The 23,211-nt window shown below is 37.2% G+C and overlaps 1 long non-coding RNA gene across 1 annotated transcript; it reads right to left on the bottom strand.

Moving 5' to 3' along the window:
- Positions 1-647: 647 nt before the first annotated feature.
- LOC111931810 (uncharacterized) lies at positions 648-22,292 on the bottom strand. Its single transcript, XR_015289607.1, has 6 exons — positions 20,445-22,292; positions 15,126-15,434; positions 14,611-14,790; positions 14,159-14,315; positions 10,603-10,719; positions 648-1,071 (listed from the first exon to the last, which is right to left on the bottom strand). It is a non-coding gene; the product is annotated as an uncharacterized LOC111931810 (long non-coding RNA).
- Between the last annotated feature and the right edge of the window lie 919 nt (positions 22,293-23,211).

Below are 23,211 nucleotides of genomic sequence, written 5' to 3'. Positions count from 1 at the left end.
AAAAAGAATGAGTGTGTCCCTCAAGAATGTTGATTCTTAGCTGAAGAGAGCCAACAGGAAGGTGTTTCCCTAAAATATCCTTTGTAAAAATTAGGTGGACTCAGAACTATGATAATTTCTTTTAATTTATGTGGGAAGGAGGAGGAAAGTTAATAAGGTTTCAGTTTTCTCCACAAAGACCTAGTAATCAAAGGTCATTAGACTATATATCTTACCATAATTAATGTGAAATGAGAGCAATTAGTGATCCTTCATTAATGAATCAGTTACTTTGAATTAGTAAGTTTCTATTTTTGTCAGATGCTATTTAACACACTTTAAGAGAGACTTTTTTTTTTAAACTTCAATCTTCACAGAATTCCAGCTGGGAAAGGTTTAGAAATCAGAATTACTGCTGATCAAGTTCTTCTTTTAAAGTGAAATGTCCTGACTGACATTGCTGAAGCAGATGTCTGCTGAATTATTTTGATTTTGAGGTTCTAGGGTTCAATTTTCTAGGGTTCAAAGGCAATCAGGTATCCGCATATCAACAAATCAATGTGTGTTCAAATTCCACTTGTGCATTCATATTTTTACTTCTCCTGCTAAATATATGCTGGGAAAGAAAAAAATCCAAAATCACCACTCAGGTGGAAGCTGAGCTTCTCTTTGGAAAGATTTATTATATTGTTTACAAAGGACATTGAAAAAAATGCTGAAAAATAAAATACAAGTGCAAATTATAATTATCACAATTCCAAGCTATTTAGTATAAACACCCAGTTAAAAGAAATTACTCATTAACTGACTGTTTTTGTGGTTTTGCTGAATCTAGATATTCAGTCGCTTTTTCCATTATTAGCAGCAGAATTGGAGTAGGATCTCTTACGTGAGATTTGACCCTTTCATCTCAGGTGTTGCAAAAAGTCTTTTTTAAAATCAGAAAAGCTGTACTTGCATATTCATTAGTGATAATGATTTACTAAACAAAGAGCTAATTTTTTCCATCATCACCTTGTCCTTTGCTTATTCCAGACTGTGAAATTCTGCTGTTAGCTCTCTCTGTCGCCGAGTGCAAGGCAGGTGTAGAGTCTGCAGGGAAAAAAAATAAGGGAAATTCCAATTTAATTCAAATTTTACTGATGATTGAGACACAGCCTGGATGTGGGGGTTGGTGAGTTTCCCCACAGTGTTTTTAATCCTAATCACTTCTGTCAAAAATGTGTGCATGAAAACTTTTTTTCCATCAATGCTGTGATATAAAGAGGGTAACCAAAGCTGTAACCCAAGAGAACATCAGCATGTTCAAGCTTCACTATTCAATGGAATCCAACAGTCACTTTATTTTCACTCAGTCAATTAAGCTTGAGTACATATTTAATTGTTTTCTTAACTCAGGGACCAAATAGCCTCAGTTCTCAATGGCAATCTGAGCAATTGCACTTCGTGGTTCCTGCAACAGCAAATGTTGTGTGTTTATGAACAAAAGAACAACGATTAGGAGAAAACCATTGAGGTAAACCATCCCTTTTATTGATCCAAGATTAGTGTCAGCTGTTAAAATAGAGAATTCTGTGCACAGTAAAGCATTAAAGGTTTGGAGTTGCCAAGGCAAGGCAGGATGTCTGCTGTAATTCACAGGGATGCTGCTCCAACCAAAGATGTAGGTACCAACAAATCCTGCAGGAAATGTTCCAGTGAAGCCTTTACTTATTCTGCAGTAAGATTCAGCCCAAAGATCAGCAAGGAACTGGAGCAAAAGGAACAGCAATATTGCACAAAGCCTACAAAAACTGTCCTTTGATGAAAATACTGCTTCTATAGCCTACAAAATCTGTGAATAAAGACAAGTCTGAGGTTAGAATCTTACTGGAAGTCAACAGTTGATTACCTACTTCTAAAACATTGTTTCATGCCTTCTATCAGTCTAAATGTCAGAAGGCATTACAAATCCCTCAGAAACATCTTTTTAATTTTCCAGGTTTTCAAAGCCAGTGAAAAGGAAATTTAATACTGAAATCATGAAAAATCTTTAAGGGCAGTTATTTAAGGTTTTTATACATTTTCTTTCTTATTTTTCATTCCATCTCTTTCTATAAACTTTAACTTAGTGTCTCAATATAAAGGGAAAAATGTTGAGAGTATACCACAGCTGTCAGATTCAGAATTCATCTGAACTTTGTTCTGCAATTATCTATAATGCTAAAATGTCAAAGACTGTATTCTTTTTATTCCTAAATACTACTCATTCTGACTTTTTATATCAGATGAAAATTGCTGTGAAACTACTTGTTTTAAATTTGTGGATTTATCTCCTATGTGCAGCATTTAATTTGGATTCTTCCTTTATTCATGTAGTGGTATTTGCTTACTTATTTTCTGATTATAGTTAGTAATGATATTTGTGATTACACAGCTTGCAGTGTGGGAGTGTTTCTTGCTGGGACAATAAATTTCAGCCCTCAAAAATCTAGATATTAGATTTTGCAACAGTGAAATTTATAGCATGAGGGTGAGTTGTTTTATTGGACAAAAAAATACTTTAAGTCTCTTTCTGGCCCAGTTCCCCAGGTAACACGACCACAAAATACTGAGAGATCAGGTCTGTCAGACTGAGAGGTTTTGCAGATGCTTAGGAAGAAAAACAAACAGAAGTAGAACATCTGGAATAACTCTGTCCAAAATATCAATACAGGTTATTTTGCTCCATTCTTCCTTGGGTCAGCTAAGACAGTAAACAACACTTCCTTAATTTCCTTTATAGCTACATGATTATCACCAATTTTTATACAAAGAACCAAACTAGGGAAGAAATTAAGTAATCTCTTTACTCAGGGTACATCAAGAGGCAGGGATTGAGAGCAGTTTTTCTTTTTATCACCTAATAAAGTGAAATAATCACTGTCCTAAAAAAGCCTGTTCTGGTTGGGCTCTGGAGGTTCTGATGTTTGGCCTTGAATCATCCATGAGAACGACCTGATTCCTCTGAGCTGATATATCTGCTACATTTTGTAGAGCCTGCTCTGCTCAAAGACATTAAAATGTTTGATACATAATAATTATTCATATCATTTATTTGAATGAATCTCCTAGAAATCCAGCCATGAATTTCCAAAGCACCCCCCAGCTAATCATGGCCTAGACAGCCACCTCTCAACTCTGAATTGCTTGGCAATATCATGTTGGATGCATAAATTGTGTCAACCTGTAATTAATAAAAAAAAATCAAAAGAAGCAAAAATCAAGCCTATGAACATCCCAGTTGCTGCTCATGTCTACATCTTCAGTGTGTAGAGTAGGTTCTTATGTCTACATGGGTCTTCAATTCATATTTAAAATTAATTATGCTTAGAATTGAAAATATGCAATGTAAATCATGATTACATTGTTACTGAAATAAAAGTTGTGAAATGTTTCAGTCTTATCCCTGAAACATTTTATTATAGATAATACCTGTTCTTTGAGCTGCTATACACAACAGAAAGTACCTAAAACACCACAAAAACCCAATGAAGAAAACCAAACTAACAAAAAACCACCAAACTAAAACAAACAAAAGATCCCGATGCAAATTTTTCATTTATTGCAGTAGCAAATTTCTGTCTAATGAAAAACCCTTCAGGTTTTCTTTAGAGAACTGTATAATGTGTAATACATAGGCAAAATGTCTTTCTTTCCTGCAGTCACTTTTGAAAAATTTAACAATTCTTGGCTTTTTCCAGCTACTGGTTTGTTTTGCATTTTCCTGGGATGGTCCTCCAGCAGTGACATCCTTAGGAAAAAACAGCCTTTAAGTATTGGTCTGATTAGCAGGTGGATTGTAGCATGTCAGCCTATCTCACAGCACTTCCTTGAGACACACAGGACTAACACTGAATTCTTAAATTCCTAAATCCAGATGTGATACAATCCTTTTTACATACAGCTCAAGAAATCTTTTAGAGGTAGAGCTTGTTTACTCAAATGGGAGGACTCTGACAGTCTTGCTGATTTGATAGTCAAGCATTTTTTTTTACTCATTGCCAGATTAAATATCATTAGAAGGTTGTTTTTTTTTTAATTTTCCTTTATGATTTCTTTAGATTAATAGAGTTGGGTGTTTCCCCCACACTAATGCTTATGTTAGGGTTTTTTTTCCTGTAGACAATAATCACATCCTCTTTCCATATGAGTTTTCCTAAGCTAAAGAAGTGGAAGAAGGCATTTTGGTCTCCTGTTTTCAGATTCTTCATCCCTCAGATCACTCTAATGTCTTTTTCTGTGAAATTTCTTATGAAAACTCACCTTTGCTCTCAGCCTGTGTTGCAGAGGACATAACACCCAAGTTTCTCTGTTCCTTCACCACCTGGATGGTGACACTTTCATGGATGATGGGGTTGAGGTTCATATCCTGTAATCTGCCAGTACTGCAGACTTCCCTCAAAGTACTGCTCCCAGTTCTTTATCACCTTTGTAATTTCCAGCTGATTTTAGAACAGAAATGTGCACAGTTGAACCCCATGTGCTTGGACCTGCACACCACTCCCCAAATTTACACTGTCATGTAATTCAGCTAGAATCATGAAGAAGATTTTGGTTCACTGGCTGTGTACCTCTTTCTGTACAGTCTGCTGCTTGTTCTTGTATTTGTCTTTTACAGTCATGCTTTTAATTACTCTTTCAGAAAAATGAATCAAAGTCAGACTAATAAACTGAGGTCAGAAGTGATTTCCTGAACCTCTTTCCTCACTTATTCCTCTTCTAAAAGGCAGGTACTTTATTTGCTGGTTTTCCTTTTACAGTGCTGCTCAAATGGTTGTGCATCCATTATAGAAATGCAGCAGAAATGCACATTGCCCCCCAGTCCTGCAGGAAGGCAGGAACAGGAATGTTATCCTCTGTCTCCAGGGAACAGGAATGTTATCCTCTGTCTCCAGGGAACAGGAATGTTATCCTCTGTCTCCAGCTGTTCCACCATTCCTTTTCCTGCCTTTACTCATCACCTGCTTTGCCATTTGCACAAGGAAAATCTCAAAGATAAGAGAGTTTCAGTACAAACCTTCAGCAGTTCTTACAAACCTGAAGGAAAATCCAACATCACTTGGGAGTCCAGAGCTCAGTGATGCTTCAGAGCTTTTCTGGACAGGTCCCTAAGGGAGTCACACATCATCTTTGTGTGTCCCCATTGCCAGTGCCACTGTCCCAGTCCTGAATGTGGCTCTCAAGTGCTGCACTTGACCACCCCATGGCCACAAATATTTATTTTGCCCTCAGTTTTTCAGCTTCCTTCAGCAGCCCCAGCCCATGCACTCACAAACAGAATCTGCGACATGAAAATTAATTTTTGTGTGTTAAAATAAGAAAAACATTTCCACAGAACTATCCATTCTTCTGAGGATTTACCTTTTCCTTTATGCATTCATTGTAAGAATATGTTTCACTGTTTCCTTAGTGATTTATTTCCCTGAATCTTCTCTGATTAAACACTGTAAGATTTATTTCTTCAGTGTTATATTCCATATAGAATTTTAATTGTAGAGCAGTGGGAAAAGAGCTGGAGCAGAATAAAAACATACTGGTGTAATTCAATTTTTATACCCATTCCAAGATTTTTTACCTTTGGGGGATAACTGTATTTGGGGATGGTGAGGGGAATACAACTTATAAATTCTACTTGAGTGATCAGTAATAAAAATAAACGATCTTATTAAAAAATTTACATTAAACAGTGAAATGTTGAATGAACATTTTAACTTGACAATAGGTGCCATGAGGCATATATATAACAAAGTAGTGACAGAGCAGCAAAAAAACTTATTTTAGTCAAAGAACATTCTCCATTATCTCTAGAAAATATGGTGCTTTTTGGCATAGTTCTGGATTCACCTTCTTTTAAATGGAGCTTTGAAATCAATAAGTTACCAACAGAGGTCGTTTCTGACTGCACAGCTGTAAAAATCTGAAGAATTTAGAGGGAACTGTCATCAGGATTTGCTCATCTTGAGATATTTACAGCACAATTTTTTTGATTAAAAAGATATTTCTTAATACTTCAGTGTAAAATGGTGATGAAACCCTTTCATCCTGGCTAAGGTTCTCCTCTAATGGGTAGTGCATCACACAGGGTAAAGCTCTGAAGTGAGACATTTTGGAGTGATGTGCAGAGAGCTGCAAATCTCATGGTTTCTTACCTTCTTCCTTCCACCTGGCCCCTTCAGCACACTTATTTTTTGCTGGGTGAAGTTCACTCTAAATAATCCTTGGTATTTTTATTACTGGAGCATTTGGAGTCCTGAGGCATGCCCTGGGTGCCAGGGCTGCTTGGTGCTGTTCAGAGCCAGGAGTGGCACCACAGCTTTAAAACGTTCTGTGTTATCAATCAGCTGGCCAGCTCTTGCAGCAGCCCAAGGTTAACCCCTTGATTCCCAGCAAAGAATCAAGGCAAGCTGTGATGCTGCAGAAATCAGGTGGATGCAGCAATGCTCTCATTGCAGGAGGCTGCAAATTTTCATAGAGTTACATATTCTAGAAGGAGAGAATAACTGGGTTATGCCTTTTTCTTTTATTGTCACTTAAAAAGATTCATCTCAGGATCTGGTCTTCATTATATTTCAACTTTTATACCTTTTAAATGACAGAGAAAATAATTATTATTTATGTTAAGAGGCAGTGGGTGGTTCTGCTAAATAGTTAGAAAATGAGCAGTACTGTGGATTTGGTTTTAATAGCTCTGGTGCCAGAGTGGCTTTAATGGAACCAGTGGACAATGAAAACTGAACACAGAGATCTTGGTTTTTTCCCCCAGGTTTCTATCTGTAGAAGAAAAAGATAATTTTAATTTTAAAATTTCAATGGGATTTTTTCCCCTTATCTTTTATCCATATTACCATTTTCAAATTCTTCACCTGAGTTACAGACATGGATCAAGAGCTAGTCTCCATCCCAAGCATTAGCACTTGTTCCTGCACTTTAATCTTGGGTTTTTGGCATTTTACCAGTGACTTCATGGGTCTCATGTTTCCATCCATAGTTAATAAGCAAATATTTCATACAGTGTTGTCAGTGGGTAATCTTATAATATTGTACATCATGAATTTAAATCAAAAATAGACAAAGACTAATCTTAGTAGATTTTGCATATGTCACACAGACTGGGAGATATGAGAACACTATTCTTAGGGCAAAGATAAAAGTGTTTCACAGCATGTCTATCTGTACCTGAACATGAATCATTAATGTACTTTTGGTCCAGCTTTAGCTGGACTTTTTTAGATAACAGCCAAGAAACAACCTCTGATCTCATATGTCATATCTATCAATAGATCAAGAGACAACTATATATATGTACATATATATATACACTTGCCTTTATCATATGTCATGTTCTGCATTATAAACCAAGGCTTGGCAAAAAAAAGAATGCATGGAGATGCCAGATTTTTAATGTATGTCTTTTAGTATTTATTAATTCTTATTTTCACTTTTGACTGAGAATCACTTGATATATACTACCTTTTCCCAAGCTTTCCTCTGTATTGAAAAACTGTCAATGCTCCCTGAGATGTATTATAGAAAAAATGTCAACTCCTCATTAATCTGTGTAAAGTGAGCCCTTATTATGGGGTTGATTTTTTAAAAAAATCTTTGCTTTCTAAGAATATAAGCCAAAACAAATATAAAGAAAAATTTAAAGTTGACTAGAAATTTGAAATGAGGAAAAAATGGGGACAAAGGGTGATTAATTCTTGCTAAACAATAGGGACTTCCCCCAGTGTCTTAACTGAGCATCAAAGACCTCATGTTTCCAGAGAGAAGGAAGAGTAAAATCGAACAGCCAAACTTCAAATGGATATATTCAGGAACCTAAATTTCTACATTAATCATCTTTTCTGGAAACTTGCATGGAATTTTGTATTTATTTCTGCATAGACTACTGTCCAAGGATACCCAAATCTGTCTTCCCTTTTCCCTATGCTGTAATTTCTGATAAATGAACCTCATTATCTCAACAAAATAATTCTGCTTCATTGCAGACTGCTTTTAATGCCTAGATTATGTTTCCAGTCTAATACCTAGAAAAAAACTCACCTGCTTTGAGAAGCTTTCAGAAGAATTTGAAGTCTTGTAACCAAATCAAACTGCAAAGCATGTGTTGGTGAATGACACACCTGAATGGTGTTTATAGCTGCCCAAATTCTTGTACACAATTTTACATCCTGCTTCATGTTGGTATTGGAAAAACAATAAGTCAAAACTATGGTAAATATGTAATCTGAGTAATTTATTATGTCAGCCTGAAACATTGCCCAGCTGTCACATCCTTCATGAAGCTGCTGCTTTCGTGGAATATTTATGTTTCTATCACAGTAATCCACTGCAAACCAGTAACAAAAGACAAGAAAATATGGAAATTATACTGCCTGAGGAGAACCTGCCACTCTCAGTACAGTGAGAACCAGCTCAGGCAAGAGGCATTTGGTTCTGTTCCTCTGCTTCAGAAGGGCACTGGGCTTGGCCACATGGCAGAAGAAATTGGATTACTTGCAGGTAAGAAGTTCTGGGACAGTTGTGTGGCTCATGTTGTAGAGATGAAAGAACTGCCTGCACTTTTTAGTGCTGAAAACTGAGCCCTGGCCCATCTAAATGCTCCAAGGCTGCTGGCTTGCTGCTGGGGTCTTTGGGAGACTGAAAACTGATCTGATTCCTGTTAATATCATTCTCTCTGTACCTATAGCCTCAAGTGGGAATTAACAACTTCTCTCATGAGTGTTTGTCAGGCATTGGAATAAAGTGGTGTGAAGTGAGGCAGCTGACAGCCTGATGACAGCAACCCAAACAGGGCTGTGGATACACCCAGCTTAAACTGCTGGGGGTTTTTAATCACAGGCATCTGAATTCAGTTCTCTAGAAAATGATATTAAATTAATTCCCCACCACCACTGATCAGTTTAAGAACAAGACAAGGCATGAATTAGTGGTATTTTATTCTAGGGCTTTTTGTCAGATCAGACTTGGGCTCTGCATATCTTGCTGTCTGCCTGTCTGTTTATCCATCTGTCTGTCTGTCTATATCAGCTCTTTGGTCTGTCTGATAAAGCAACAAGGCTGACATTTCCTGGACATCTTTGGAAAAATGCAAGCAATGATTCAGGAGCAATAATTCATTACTTCATTTTTCAATGAGAGGTTTCTGCCAGAGATGATTACACGAGGCAAAGCCCAGCCACAAGCAATGTGTGAAGTAAACAGACTTTTCACAGAAGAGACTATCTCATCCTCCTTGTGATCCTTGAATTCAAAATGTAAATCCACTGGGATTATATAATTTCATAGCTCAGAAATTAATGTGCCACATTTCATTAGGGTCTCTGGCTGCTTCACTGCAGAATGTTTTCTCCTCTTTATTCCATCTGTGACTTGCAGTTGGAAATCCAAAATGGACCAGTCTGGGATTCTGCTTCAGCGCCATCTCACCTGACAAACTGTTTAATAAATGCCCTGAAGAAGGGATGTACAGCCTGCTCCTGAAGAGCCTTTCACCAGATGCCAACAAACCTGTATCCATCTGCCTGATTATAAGAGATTGTAATGATTTTCTTGTCATGCAGCTTCCCCTTCACTGAGCTGAACATGGCTGCTTGCATGGTATTGAATTGTTCTTATGTCAGTAGCCAAAGATGTTGAATTTTCTGCCCTTGAATACCAGAAATTGTAAACATTGCATGATGTCAGTGGATTTCAAAAATTACATAGAATGAACCATCATTCTCACTGGCTATAAAGAGAAAGATTCTCTATTATTTTATATATATTTATTATCTATCTATCTATCTATCTATCTATAGATATATAGATATATAGATATATAGATATATAGATATATATAGATGATATATAGATATATATATTATATAGATATATATATAATTATAATATATTTTAAAAGATTATCCATGGTAATTTATTCAGGTTTTTTAAATGCTCTCTATCATGAAATATGCACATTAAGGACCCTGTAAGTGTTTTTGGTCAGTATGTCATTTTAGAAAAGGATTTCCTGAGTTTGTGCCAGCTGACTTCACTGCAGTCACACTGAAATATTCAAGCATCTTCACTGGAAACCTTTTCTCTGGCATTTTATCATTGATTCAGTTTTGATGTGTCAGCTTCAATATGGTGATACTTCAGCATTTAGACACTAAGGCTCTACATCACTCATGTCAGCATTTCTGACAATCATGGGGCTTCTCCCAGGCCAGTGAAGCTTTAATAACGTTTGCTGTATACTTCAGACTCCTCAGAACAGAAACTATTGTTTTAAAAAAATTCCCTATCATAAAATTGAAGTCTGAAAAATCCCCTGGCATTGGTTTTCATCTGGCAGCCACCCACTAATGAAAGATGTACATGTGTTATCCACCTCTATTTAAAATTAAAACTCTCTCTTTTTGCTGTAATATGGGTAATTATATTATCCATATAGTCCATTATATGGAAGCAGCTTTTCCAACAAAACTGTCTCTTCCAAAGTGTTACTTTCAGAGGACTAATATAATTAAATTTTTTCCCATTTATATTTTCTTTTCTTTCATTAATATAATTTTGGTTAAGTTCAGAAGCTGAACAATGCAATCCATCCTTAGCCCATCCCCCTGGATCATTTATTTCTGTCACATGCCCAAGGATCTTTTCCAATCCATGTCTTCTTCATTGTTTGGATGGTGCTTCTCGTTAGGTTGTCATCAGGCTAGAGGATCTTGTCTGAAAAAGATATGATGAAATAATGATATGTTAGTAATCTGCAATGAGGAGAGAAAGCATATTTGATTTTTCTGTCTATGAATCAAAGCTATTTCTCCTCTCTCCCTAACACCTCTTATTTCCTGGAGGGACCTAATGAGGGCTCCTCTTTTCTCTCCTTTCTCTCTTAACTCTTTTTTGTCTTTTCTCCTCTCTTTTTTGTCTCTTCTCTCTTAACTCTTTTTTCCTTCCTCTCTTTTCTCTCTTCTCTCTTCTCTCTTCACTCTTTTTTCTCTTCTCTCTTCTCTTTTCTCCTCCCTCCATTGTTTTCTCTGTACAAACTCCTCCACTGTGAAGATGTTATTTTGACTTGACATACCCTTTAGAAATATTCCCTAAGTACTCTCAGCTAAAATGGTCTGGTAGTTTAGACATCTTTTTCCTGTTGTGATATTTAACTTTCTTACTTGCCTAACCTGGTGGCAAAGCTGTTATTCAGCTTATTAGACAAGCTTTTGGGTTGGTCTTCTCTTGCTTTTTCTTTATTTCTTTTTGGTTTTTTTCCCCCCTATAGAGCTATAGTTGTAGTCTTCATAAAAAATTACAGACATAAATACTCCCCAATACAGTCAAGTTTCATTTTAGAGCTTTTATTTAGCTTTTAGTAACTTTGTTTACAAAAAGTGGTCTGCCCTGAAATTTTCCCAGACATTTTAAAGCACATTCTGAGAAAAATGTTGAAATGGTTCTCCATTTTTAATAAGTCTCTAAATTTAAATTGAGCAACTGCAATTCTGCTTTTTAAAAGGTTACTATTTTTGCACAGAAGGTGAAAAACGCAATTGAAAAAGAGAAATTATGGAATAAGACTGGACATTATCTGTTACATGAAGGACAGGCAAGCCATTTATCAGTTTGACTTGATTTAAAGGAACCTGCTTTGCAATTCTAACCTATGAAATATTTTGTCTCTCTTCAAAGCCCTCACACTGAGACTTCACACCTGTCAGTGGTTGCTGGACAGCAGCACTTTGAACTTCTGATTTCGTGGTAGACTGAACTCCCTGCACCAGAACTTTTATTTTGTTTTATTCTTTTTAAATCCAGAATAGACTGGGGAATGTGCCTGAACTGGTGCTTGTAGATTTAGTGCTTTGCTTTATTTTTGACCAAACTTTCAGGTATAAAATAGTTGTGTTTCAGTTTGCAGACCCTAAGAGAAGTGCTGAAGGTGCTGACTGAATGTTGGTTATTTTGTAGAGGAGTGAATGTAAGGTTTTATGTGTGTGCAGGGATTCAAAAGTTTGGTGATCTCTGAGAGTCTTGGCCCAGAATTTTAAAAGAATATGCCCCTTTGAAATATAAATAACAAACTTGCAGAGTATCTCTGTTTTTAGCCGTGGTGTTTCCCACTGCAGGTGGCAAGGTCACCTTGTAAAGCAAGACACAGCTCCTGTATTAACTCCCCTCTCTTTCCCCAAAACATGGCCCTTTCCATCCAGGGCAGGATTTGCTGAGAGTTGGACAAGCTGGGTCAAGAGTGAAGATTTTCCCAAGGATCAGACAGCCCTGAGCAGGCACTGACACTATTCACACTGATTCCAGCACGCAGGGACAGGGGTGCAATTCTGCTGAGTGCAACAGGAGTATGGCAAAACATTTCTGTTCAGGACAAGGCTTCTGACTGCTTGGGAACCCGGGTATGTGTGTGTAAAGTCTGACTTTTCTTATAAAGAAAAAACTCTTCACTTCCTGTAGAGTTGTTAGAACTTGTAAGAAAACACATTTGAAAGCTATGGAAAAATATCAATTTCATTGTGTTCTATTTCTTGACATAATGCAATGTAATAGCCCTAGAAATAAAAGTTTCATTTTGATATATTGTTCTTAAAAATGTGCCCATCACCCTAAGTAGCAATATCTGCATTAAATGATGCATAGTTAAGACTGTTATGTTTAACAGGATATCATGAGACATTGTACCAGAAGGTAAAATACAGTAAAATAATATTGGTTCTTTTAACAAATCAATTTAAGCAGAAGCATCAATTGCCAACATTATATTTATTCAATATACTTCCATTAGCAACCAAAATAAAGATACATTTGACATGGAACAACAAAATTTCTGTGGGAAAAACTTAATCCCATCAGATAAAAGTAAAATGTTTTCAGTATTATTATTATTACTGCTCCTGTTGTCAGTCATTGCTGTGTGACATTGGAGATGGATGGTGAGTAAGATGCAGACTACAATCTAGAGACTGGGACTAAGAGGTAATGTTAAAAAAAAATAAAAAAGTAAAAATGAAAAAGTCATTTCCTTGGGGTAGCAATTATATTTTTTAACAGAAAAATTCTTTTGACAGAAATGCTTTCACCAACTGAGCAAGAAAAAGGATATGAATGTCCATGGTCTGGCCATGTCTGCTGAATTCATTGGACTTTCAGGGTGGCATTGCAAGTCAGATAAAATAGAAAGACAATTGTCACAATGTTACCTACTTTCTCTTGCATACTTCGAAATGTCCAGTCCCTCTTCCACCCACAATGGGTGGATATCCCATCTTTACTCCCATGAGAAGGAGTGCCTTGATTTTCCTGTGGCAGGCAACTCAGCTTTTATTTCTAGGCAGAGAAATGAAGTCTGCCTTGGAGTTAGTGAAGCCTGCTGAAAGCAGGATGTCTGAAATGGCCCAGCACAGCACAGCAGTGCCACGAAATGCAGACAGGCTTCTGGAAATTGCACTTGTAAATGGAATACTCTAATTTCTATTGTCAAAGTTTGTTAGTCTTATGCTGAGCAGTACCACTTTCTGTGAATAGTCATGCTGAATTTAAACAGGAACTTCTGCAGAATAATATGACAGGAACACTGATGAGAGATTTAATAGAGAATTGTGACTACCATATAGTAAAGCAGAGTGCATTAGACCTGGAAATCTCTGTACAGTGCCCAAGGTGTGTGAAGGCATCCTCAGGAAGTGCTTACAATGGTAATTAAAAACTGAAGCACATACAACTCCAAACAGGGTAAGAAAAACTGTTTTTGTGAGGTTTTTACAGTTTGAGTGAATAAAGACAAAAGTAATGGAGAGCTGCTTTAGCTGTTGGAGTCTGACAGATATCAGGGAGCCTGCATGAGGGATGGGTCCTGAGAGTCCTCTCAGCAGGAGAAGGAATTGCTGTTAGCTCTTAGATCTGCAATATTTTACTTGAATTTCTGCCTGGAGAACAAAAAAGTCAGCCAGACTCATGTGGAAGAATTTCTAATGGAGAAAGGGAGCAGACTGATTTTCAAACCCCAGCTTAATTTGTGGAGGTGGAAGTCAAAACAAAGACAGAAACCTTCCCTTATATTTCTGACTTTTAAACTAAGCAGATTTGACCTGCCACTGCTATGGAGGAATAAATAAAGCCACCCATGAGATTAACCTCCGAGACATTTTTGTGACCTTACCTGATCTTTTTCTGAAAAGCAGCAAATCCTCCACTCCTGAACAAGTTTCTTTTCCATAGCAGAACAGATGGAAATCCCACCTCTAGCTGTACTGTTTAAGGGTTTTGTCTCCATTTCCAGCAATATGATAATGCTTCAACATCTTTTCTCTTAAAGCCTAATTGTTAAGGAAAAATAGTAATTCATTTTTAGTAATTGACAAGTTCATTATTTTAATTTTCCATGGCAAAGGAAATTTTCCTAAGGAAATTTTACGTTGCTCCTACATTTTTTATGTACCTGCAAATCCAGCTGGGCAATAATGAAGATCTACCAAGCCTAAATGTCCTTCAAAACATCTTCAGAAAGTGAGAGAATGGAATAAAGGGAACAGAAATATGGGGAAAGTGGACTGATGAGAAACAGAAAATTTGCCATTAGCTCTGGATTTCATTTCAATGTTAATAACATACCTCAAGATACTGAGCTGGCCCAGATGCCATGGTTTTATGGTAGCCCAGAAAATCTGATGTACAGTTCTGTACAACCAAAGCACCCTGTTCAACAACTCTCCAGTTCCTCTAAGTGTGTCCAGTCAGAACTTCTGGGGAGCTGTCAGAGGACAGTGAGGTGAAGGAACAGAGTCCTTCTGGCTATTGGGATTCAGAACAAGGAGTAAAAGCATCCATTAGCTCACAGGGATTAAAAATATACATGCATATAGATCCTTATAATTGCAGGTATGAGAGCAAGAACAAAAATATTTATGGGTCCCGAGGGCAGTAACTTTTTAAGATTAATATCTGCTTGGAAGGATATCTTTGGTGACTGGAACAGCTGCTTTGGCCCTCTGAAGGGCCAAATAACACAGGTAATTCAAGTGTTATTTAATGCTAAATAGCACTTGAATGGCCTGCCAGAGGTAAAATCAATTTTCTGGCTTCTTTTTGCCACTGTCCTCCCCTCCTTCAGAGTCAAACACCATTACCTTGTGGAGGAAGGAGAGGAAAGCTTTTTGGTTTTGCTGTCTCTGTGAGCCTCACTGTCACTCAGCACAGGGCACTGATCTCCTGGGCTGGAGAAGAGCAGGAAACTCCATCCAAGGAGCTGATTTGAGGACTTTTCCTTGCTTCCAGTGATCATGAAATTTTGTATTTCACTTCTGTTAGTCCTTTGAAATGCTCTCCTCCTCCTGTGTGGGCCCAGGAGCTGGCTGGGTTTGGATCCCACAGTCACTGGGGTGTGGGACCATTTTGATGAATGCACAGGGAGATTGGTGAAAGCAATATGCAGAGACCTGACAAATGAACAAAACAGGCAGCATGACACGGAGAAACAGCGCTTTTCCTTTGTGAATTTTTTAAATTATCTTTTTAACAGGCCTGGCTGGCAGGAGTAGTGGGCATGAGCAATTCAGATGAGGGTTTGAGTTGTAAGAAGACAGAGTATCTGTAACATTCATCAGTCTCCTGACTGCACTGAGGATTTTTCCTTATGCATAGAAAAGGCAACGTCATTTATCCTTGGCTGAGAACCACTGATACATTTTAACAATGGAATTAGTTATTCACTGCAGTACAATGACTAGCTTTCTGTAATTTGACATTAATATGCTTCTACCTGAACAGTGCAAAATGTGAATTAAATTGCCACAGGGAAAAATGATGAACCTATTCTTTGATTTAATCTAAAAGCAGACAGTTATGGTCTCCTTCCTCATAATAATGTTCACCCCTCTCTTCCCAAAAAAATCTTACTTTAACTTGTCTAAGTTTTCTTTTTAATGCATGAAAAAGGGCACTATGCAATGTGACCTTCCTTTTACCACTTTTTAATTTATAAAACATAAATATTTTAATAACCAATACAGTTATATATATTCTGTATAATTATATATTTAAATAATTCTTTAGATAGAATTATTAAGGTTGGAAAATACCTCCAAGCTCATTGAGTCCAACAATTAACCTACCACTACCAAAACCATGTCCATAAGCACCACAGCTTATGTTTCTTGAACACTTACAGGGATGGTGATTCCACCGCTTCTCTTCAGCAAAATATTAAATTTTAAATTATGATAAAACATAATTTCTTCATTTGGAATTAAAAGTGGAAACAATACTTACAACCATTTTTTAATCAAGTCTTTCCTCCCATTCCCACAATGAAAGGGTTAAGGCAACATTAAGGATTCAGCTGAGGCTCACAAAAAACCCCCCCAAAGCACAACAATGGGGAGATCATGCTGAAAAGAGATTTTTAAACACTTTTCCTAGTCCATAGCATATCTCTGGGATATGTTTAATGCTGTACCTCTGTAGAGTAGTGCTTACACACCCTTTTGCCACAGTCTGACAAAGCACAGATAAACTTTGCTCCCTCTTCCAGCTGATTTCTGTCCCTGTGGAAGGCAACAGTCAAAGGCATTTATAAGGGAAAACATTCTTATATCTGTGGCTCCACCAGCTGTCTGCCTCCTCTCTGAAACCAAGGAAAGAGAATATTTCATGGCAAACTGTAAAATGCAAATGTTCAAAATACATAAATATGTTCCTTGAATAAGGCAACATATATTGATGATGTTTTATGCATAATGTTTTTCCTCTCTCTCAAACTGTTATTTGTTAGACATTTGTAAAGATCTGAGGCATTAGACTCCTTTTTATGTGATATTTTTATGTGCATTGCTAAGTGGTCTGGCTGGAAAACAAGATTATGTGATCTGTGTTGCATTTTTGGTACTATGCTTACAGACATAAATTCAGCTTATTTGTGATAGCAGCAAAGGTTTTTAATAACACATCCCAAGACATAAAATAGCTAACCTTCCCCTATCAGCTGGCATCAAACCTTTCCCCTCCCATATCTGATAGGGCTCCTGTGTTCTTTGGTAAGCCTTGGTACAGGTTGGGTTACAGGTGGTCTTCATAAACATTAGTGCTCTCTCTGTAAATTATTTCTTCTTGCTCCAAATTCTGCTTAGCAGGACATGTGCTATTTTCACCCCCTTCTCCTAGTTTCCTGTCCTGCAGTGAGGAAAATATTTTGCTGGTGATGGACAACATCACATAGGAATAAATCCACCTATACATTTTTAAAATTATTATTTCTCGCTTTTTATCAGCTTCTGTTGGAATGCAGCACACAGAGCAGGCATGGTAAATAAGTCCCTTTTATCAGTGAACATTTCCCCATATTAAATCTCTCGTTCATTCTGGAATCTACAGGCAGCTTAAAATAAGCCTGATGTCTGTGCCTCCAGGGCCTGGGGATGCTGCAGGGCTGGGAAGAGATGGACTCTCTGATAGGGATCTGTTTGTGAGGAGACCTGGAAGCTGTGCCAGTCACACTCCCCACATCTGCCCCAGCTAGGACAGGGAGACAGCCTCATCATTTCTATGGCTGGCATGAGTAGACAGGGCAGAACCCCAGGAGATAAGCAAAAGTGATGGTCTCGCTCTCTTTCTCTCGATATATATTCATTATATATTATTATCCATATATTATATATTATTCCAAATATATATCCATCCTGTTCTCTAAAACCATCGCAGACAATTCTGTATCTGTTAATAATTCCTCAGACAAGTGTGGAAAGACTTTACTTTCCATTTCAGCTGAACCAAACCACCACACTCTGCAGTGTTTCATCTCCACTGTGGCCCTCTTTATACCTTGGTGTATTTCCTTACCTAGAATTTAGAATTTGCCCTTCCAAAAACAACTGCTCCTCTGACTTTCTCTCCAGATGTCTGTTAGTAGCCATTTAACCAAATACAGGAGAAAAAGGCATGTGCCTCTCTCTTTTGGACACTTGCTCTAAATCACTTTTAAACCTTCCTGTTAGCAGCAGATTGCATAAACTACACAATTTTTTTTCTCTGCATCTATTAATCAAATTTTAAAAGTCTGCCAGCAAATTCCTGACCACAGTAAATCAGCAGGGTTTCACTGATTTAAAGAGGTTTGATCACATCTTGCATCTGAGGGGTGATTACCTTGGTGGTGGTCTCTCACACAAAACCTCAGCAATTGTCTCACACATTAATTTTTCAACTTTGTTTTCATTGCTAATGGAATGTGGCAAGTTTTACCTTCTATGAGGTCCTCCTGTGGATCTGGATATAAAATCTATTTATCTGGATTCCAGTGCACAGATTTATTAGAAACCATTTAATCCATCTCAAAACAATTCTGAGCCACAATATTATAGCAATTTCACATTCAAAATACTGATTTTTATGATATATTTTTTTCAGGGCTATCACTAGGAGATCTCTAACCATTTCTAATTGCATTCAGGTTTAAATTTGGCTTTGTCATGGACTAAAGGCTTCACAAATTGACTAGGATCCTTTAAAGATCATAAGTGCCAGCTCTGTGAATCCATTCTTTTAGCTGGAGCATCTCTTGAGCATGAACAGAGAAATCCTTGAGGTGTTGGTATCTTTACATAAGGCTTTTTTTTTTCTAATGTTTCTGATTTCCTGACTAGCTTTCCTTTAACTTTATGAAATACCTCTAATTTCTAGTGCAGGGCTTCTTACTGATGTCAATATTTCAGACAAATAGTTTTGTTGCAAACCAGAGCACAGAGCTTCTTTAAGCCTGTCCATGTAATTTTCTCTGCCAGATAGGAGGCAGCATTTGGGGATGTTCTCACACTATTTGAGAGCTGTGTTTGAGAGCTATTTGGTAAAATATAGAAAATTTTGTCCAATACAGAGAGGAACCTTTCCTGTCCCTTACTGGACAGGGAACTTGCATCGTTCACAGCTATTTGGAGAAATAAGTATGTAAATATGAGAAGTTCCTGGGGGATCTCATGAAGCTACCTATTTTCAGTCAATGATGGTACAAGAAATATTTCTTGAGAAGCACTATTTAGTACATGAATGAATTAATGAATTTTACTAATTTACTAGATTTTTTTTTTTTTTTAGTTACACAAAACAGTGCAAGAAAAGACAGAATTAGGCATAATCAATGTTACATAGGAATAAATGGTAATCTGCCCCATAATTTGTCAGTTGTAATTAAAGATAAGATTTGAAATTTCTTTGTAGCATTTTCCAATGCCTATCAGGATATAAATCTAGACTAAAATATCATAAAATAGTTCAGGTGTCCAAATACAAAATGAAAAATAGGCTGTGTTTGTTTAAGACGGACTGACTGAAATAGAAATGGAAATGGAAGTGAACCATGGCTCGTAAATGATGAAGACATGATTGCACATGCCAACTTCTCTGTACAGTTGGTAGTGAGTTAAAAAAGGCAGTTAGGCACACATCATTTAATCAGAACTTCCTCTCCTGCTCGGAAGAGTTAGCCAGCACAATCAGACACCCAGAATGAGATAAATAATGCAAGCAGATACTCCAATACATTTTAAACAGCTGCCAGGGGAAAATGTGTTTATTTCTTCAGATACTTTCAAACAAAGATCTGAGCTGCAAAATCTCTTTTTCCTTTCCTGTATGATCATGAGTTTCCTCATGACCTACCGCCTAAAAAATATTTCTTGAAAGACTTCCTGATGGATTCACTGTTAAAACCCTAAAAACTCTAACAGAGTTATAAAATTATGGTCTGGCTTTTCCAGAAATGTCCAATCCCCTTGATCTGCCTTGCCACCAGCCCAGTATGGGCACTGCTGGAAGAAAAAATCCTTTAATCCATTGCCAGAAACACTCTGTTGCACATGGAAGGAGAAACTCTGGCAGCTCAAATGCAGTAGGGATGGAAAAAAGGTCTCCACTGTAATTTTTTGGGTTTCATCTCAGGAGATGTCAAATGATCATGGCAGTTCTGCTTTCCCTGACCCTGACTTCGGCCCTAACATTAGAAAGGGCCATTCTCTGAAGCTGAGCAAATTAAAAATCAACCAAGGCTGAAAGGAGGTTTATCTAGAACATACAAAAACTGTGAATTGTCAAGAATGTTAATGGGCTTTTGTCAGCAAGGAATAAAATGGACATGATACAAGTTTTTGCAAACATCTCCTTCTCTTTACCATATTAGCAGGACTTTTGAAGCCTGTGAAAGCATTTATTTCAGGGAAGAACCCACATTCTTCTGCAAATGGCCAATCATTAACTACAGGACCATTTTTTTCCCTTTTTCCTAGTATTTTTCTGTGATTTTACAGGTAGCTTTGTTACTTCTGAGGGGTATTGAAGCTTTTGGGAAATGCAGTGATCAATGGCACATTCTCTCAGACCGGGTTGTTAATTCCATGTCCAGAGCAGCACAGCTGGCTGAAGAACAGGAGGACAGAAAGGAGCACCTGCTGAGGTCTCACCTTTTGCCCAGCACTTCGACAAGACAGGAGATCTGAGGCAGCTTTTGGAGCTGAGTTGTCCCCAGCCTCCTGTCCTTGGTTCTCCTCACTCAAATCCAGGTTGAATATCTTCTCTATTCAAGATTGCTCAGTTCAAGGGCTACTCCACTATCCCAGGATAAATATTTTGAGGTCAGTTCAGATGCAACAAACTATTGCTAATTTCTGTACTAACAGTAAGAACAATTATTAAAACATTGTTGACTTGCTGCATATCTGCTGAAAGCACCTGTAAGATTGAGCCTTTTGACTCCATCTGTTAGACATAATTACCAAATACTTATAAAATTGATAAATATAATAATTAATATTTTAAATACTCTTCAAAGTTTTGACTGGAGTTTGACCTTGCTGAATTTTCTTCAGAAGTCAATATACAATTAAGATTGCATGAAGCTGATACAGGTAACAGTTGTTAATATACTCAGAGAGCATTTTACAATTGCCTGATGAAATCAGCCTGCTTAGGCCAATTTGCATCGCCCTTGGTAAGTATTTTATATGAAAAAGGTTTCATTTTTTTCAACAACAACAAAAAAACAAACTGCAAAAAAACCCCAAAAACACAAAAAACAAAACCAAAAACATCCCCCAAAAAAACCCAAACAAAAAATAAAAACAAAACCCAACAAAACATAGATATATAAATTCAAAGGGAAAAAAAGACTGCAGATGAGGTTTCTAGAAACTATGGCTGTTCAAGAAAACGTTGAAGGAAAGATAGGGAATTTAGAATAAGTATCTACAAGTTTTGTTTTGATGTGGTAACGCAATGAAAGGAAAAATGCATGATTAGATTTTCAAAGATTAGGAGGTGAAGAAAGATTTAAATTGAATACTAATTTAGTTTGGAAAGCCTTGAGGAAGCCGTACCCTTCATGTAAAAAGTCTTTTTTTGAATTAGCAAGGTGTTTCATCTGCTAGATAAGCATAATTGAAGTAAAGAGTTTATGCAGACAGAGAAGGAGCAAGCCTTGTTTTTATCCTCTGCATAGCAGTCACAGCTGGAGGCTGGTGAGGTCAGTGTTTGTGAGGAAACATGCAATGCTTTTAATCTGGCAAGTGGCTGAGGGGAAAGAGACTACTTGGAGCTGAGCCCACTGGTAAAAGTTGGTGGTGAATTTGGAGCCTGTATCCTCTGAGCTTAGGGAATGGAAAAAGATGCAAAAAATGGAAGAGTCTGGCAAGCAGACATCACACTCACTCTTTCATCAGCAGAAAGGGTCTTGGAGAAGAGCTCCCAGTTGAACTTATTGAAACCATCACTTTTCTCATACAATATAATAAGAATATATAGCACTATAATAAGAAATCCTTTTAAAGCATTCATGCATCCATGGCTCCAACAGCACACAAAATAGCCATAATTAGAAAAATAATTTTATCGAACTATGATGGAACAGAGTTTAACACGACATTATTTGCTGCTTCTTTTCAAACTCCAGATGTCTTTAGGATATTTTGGCCCAAAGATTTGGAAGATTGCTCCCTGCACAGCCCCAAGGAGGGCTGTGCGAGGCCTTGGCTGCTTGAGATGAGAAACTGACAGCTCGGTCACAGGATGAAACCACCAAAGTTTCCCTTCAAAGCTTCAATCTGTGATTACCTGCAAATCAAACTTCCTTGGTTTTATTGCTTTTCATTCAAACTGTGATGGATGAGGTGAAGACCAGTTTCTGTGAACTGAGTGATGAAAAGCAATGGGCACCCAAGGGAGCCAGCTGGCCAAAATTACTTTTCATCATATTCTGGCATGACTAGATTATTTTGTCAATGACTGCATTCAAGTGTTGCAGCTAAACCACACACTTAAGATGTTTTTTTGCATATTTATAATAAATATTATGTATTTATAATAAATATATAATAATATATTTATAATTAAAACAACTGTGACTTACTTAAGAAAACTCAGATTTGACCTTATCAAATAACAAGCAACTAAGCTCAGCCTCTATGAGGTGTCATGAGGTACAGAGCCAAGTGAATGATCTGAAAACATTGAAAAACATGGTTTTTGTTTGGTGAAAGAAATATTTTTCAGAAACTTATTTGGGATTATTATTAAAGAACCCCTGATAATCAGAAAAATACACCCATAAAGCAACATTTAATTTATTGCAAAAAAGAAGGCAGCTGAGGTCTTCTGTTTCAGTAAGCAAACACATTTGGACTCAGCAATCTTAAGGTCTTTTCCAACCTAAATTATTCTGACTCTATGATTATCTAATCTACATGGATTTAGCTGAAATTATAGAATCACAGAGTGATTTGGGTTGCAAGAGACCTTAAAGATCATATAGCTCCAGCCTCCTTCAGCCTTCTCTATATCCCAGGTGACCAAGTTTTCTGGTTTGCTTCTGGGCAGGGCCCACATTTCCCCTATTCTTCCTTTGATCACGGGTGTACCTATAAAAGTTCTTCTTCCCTTGACATCTCTGGCCATATTCAATTCTATAAGAGCTATAACTTTCCTAACCTTATCCATGGATATTTGGACAAATTCTCTGTGTTCCTCCTGGGCTGCTGGGCCTGACTTCTGCTCTCTGCAGATCTCTCTTTGTAATATGGAAAATCTCAAGGTTTTTATTTCTGCTGTCACTATGTGAAATTCCCCCTTAGTACAAATACATCAAACAAAGGCTGGTAAGCAAGACATAAAAATGAGCTTCTTAATATAAAGAAATGTTTCCATCCCTATCAACAGCTAAGATTTTTCTTTCCAATG

This window comes from Cyanistes caeruleus, chromosome 7 (genome assembly GCF_971803275.1).
Source record: "Cyanistes caeruleus chromosome 7, bCyaCae1.hap1.1, whole genome shotgun sequence".
In the NCBI taxonomy this organism is placed as follows: domain Eukaryota; kingdom Metazoa; phylum Chordata; class Aves; order Passeriformes; family Paridae; genus Cyanistes; species Cyanistes caeruleus.
The sequence above is the reverse complement of the archived record's forward strand: the minus strand, read 5'-3'. Positions and strand labels throughout refer to the sequence as shown.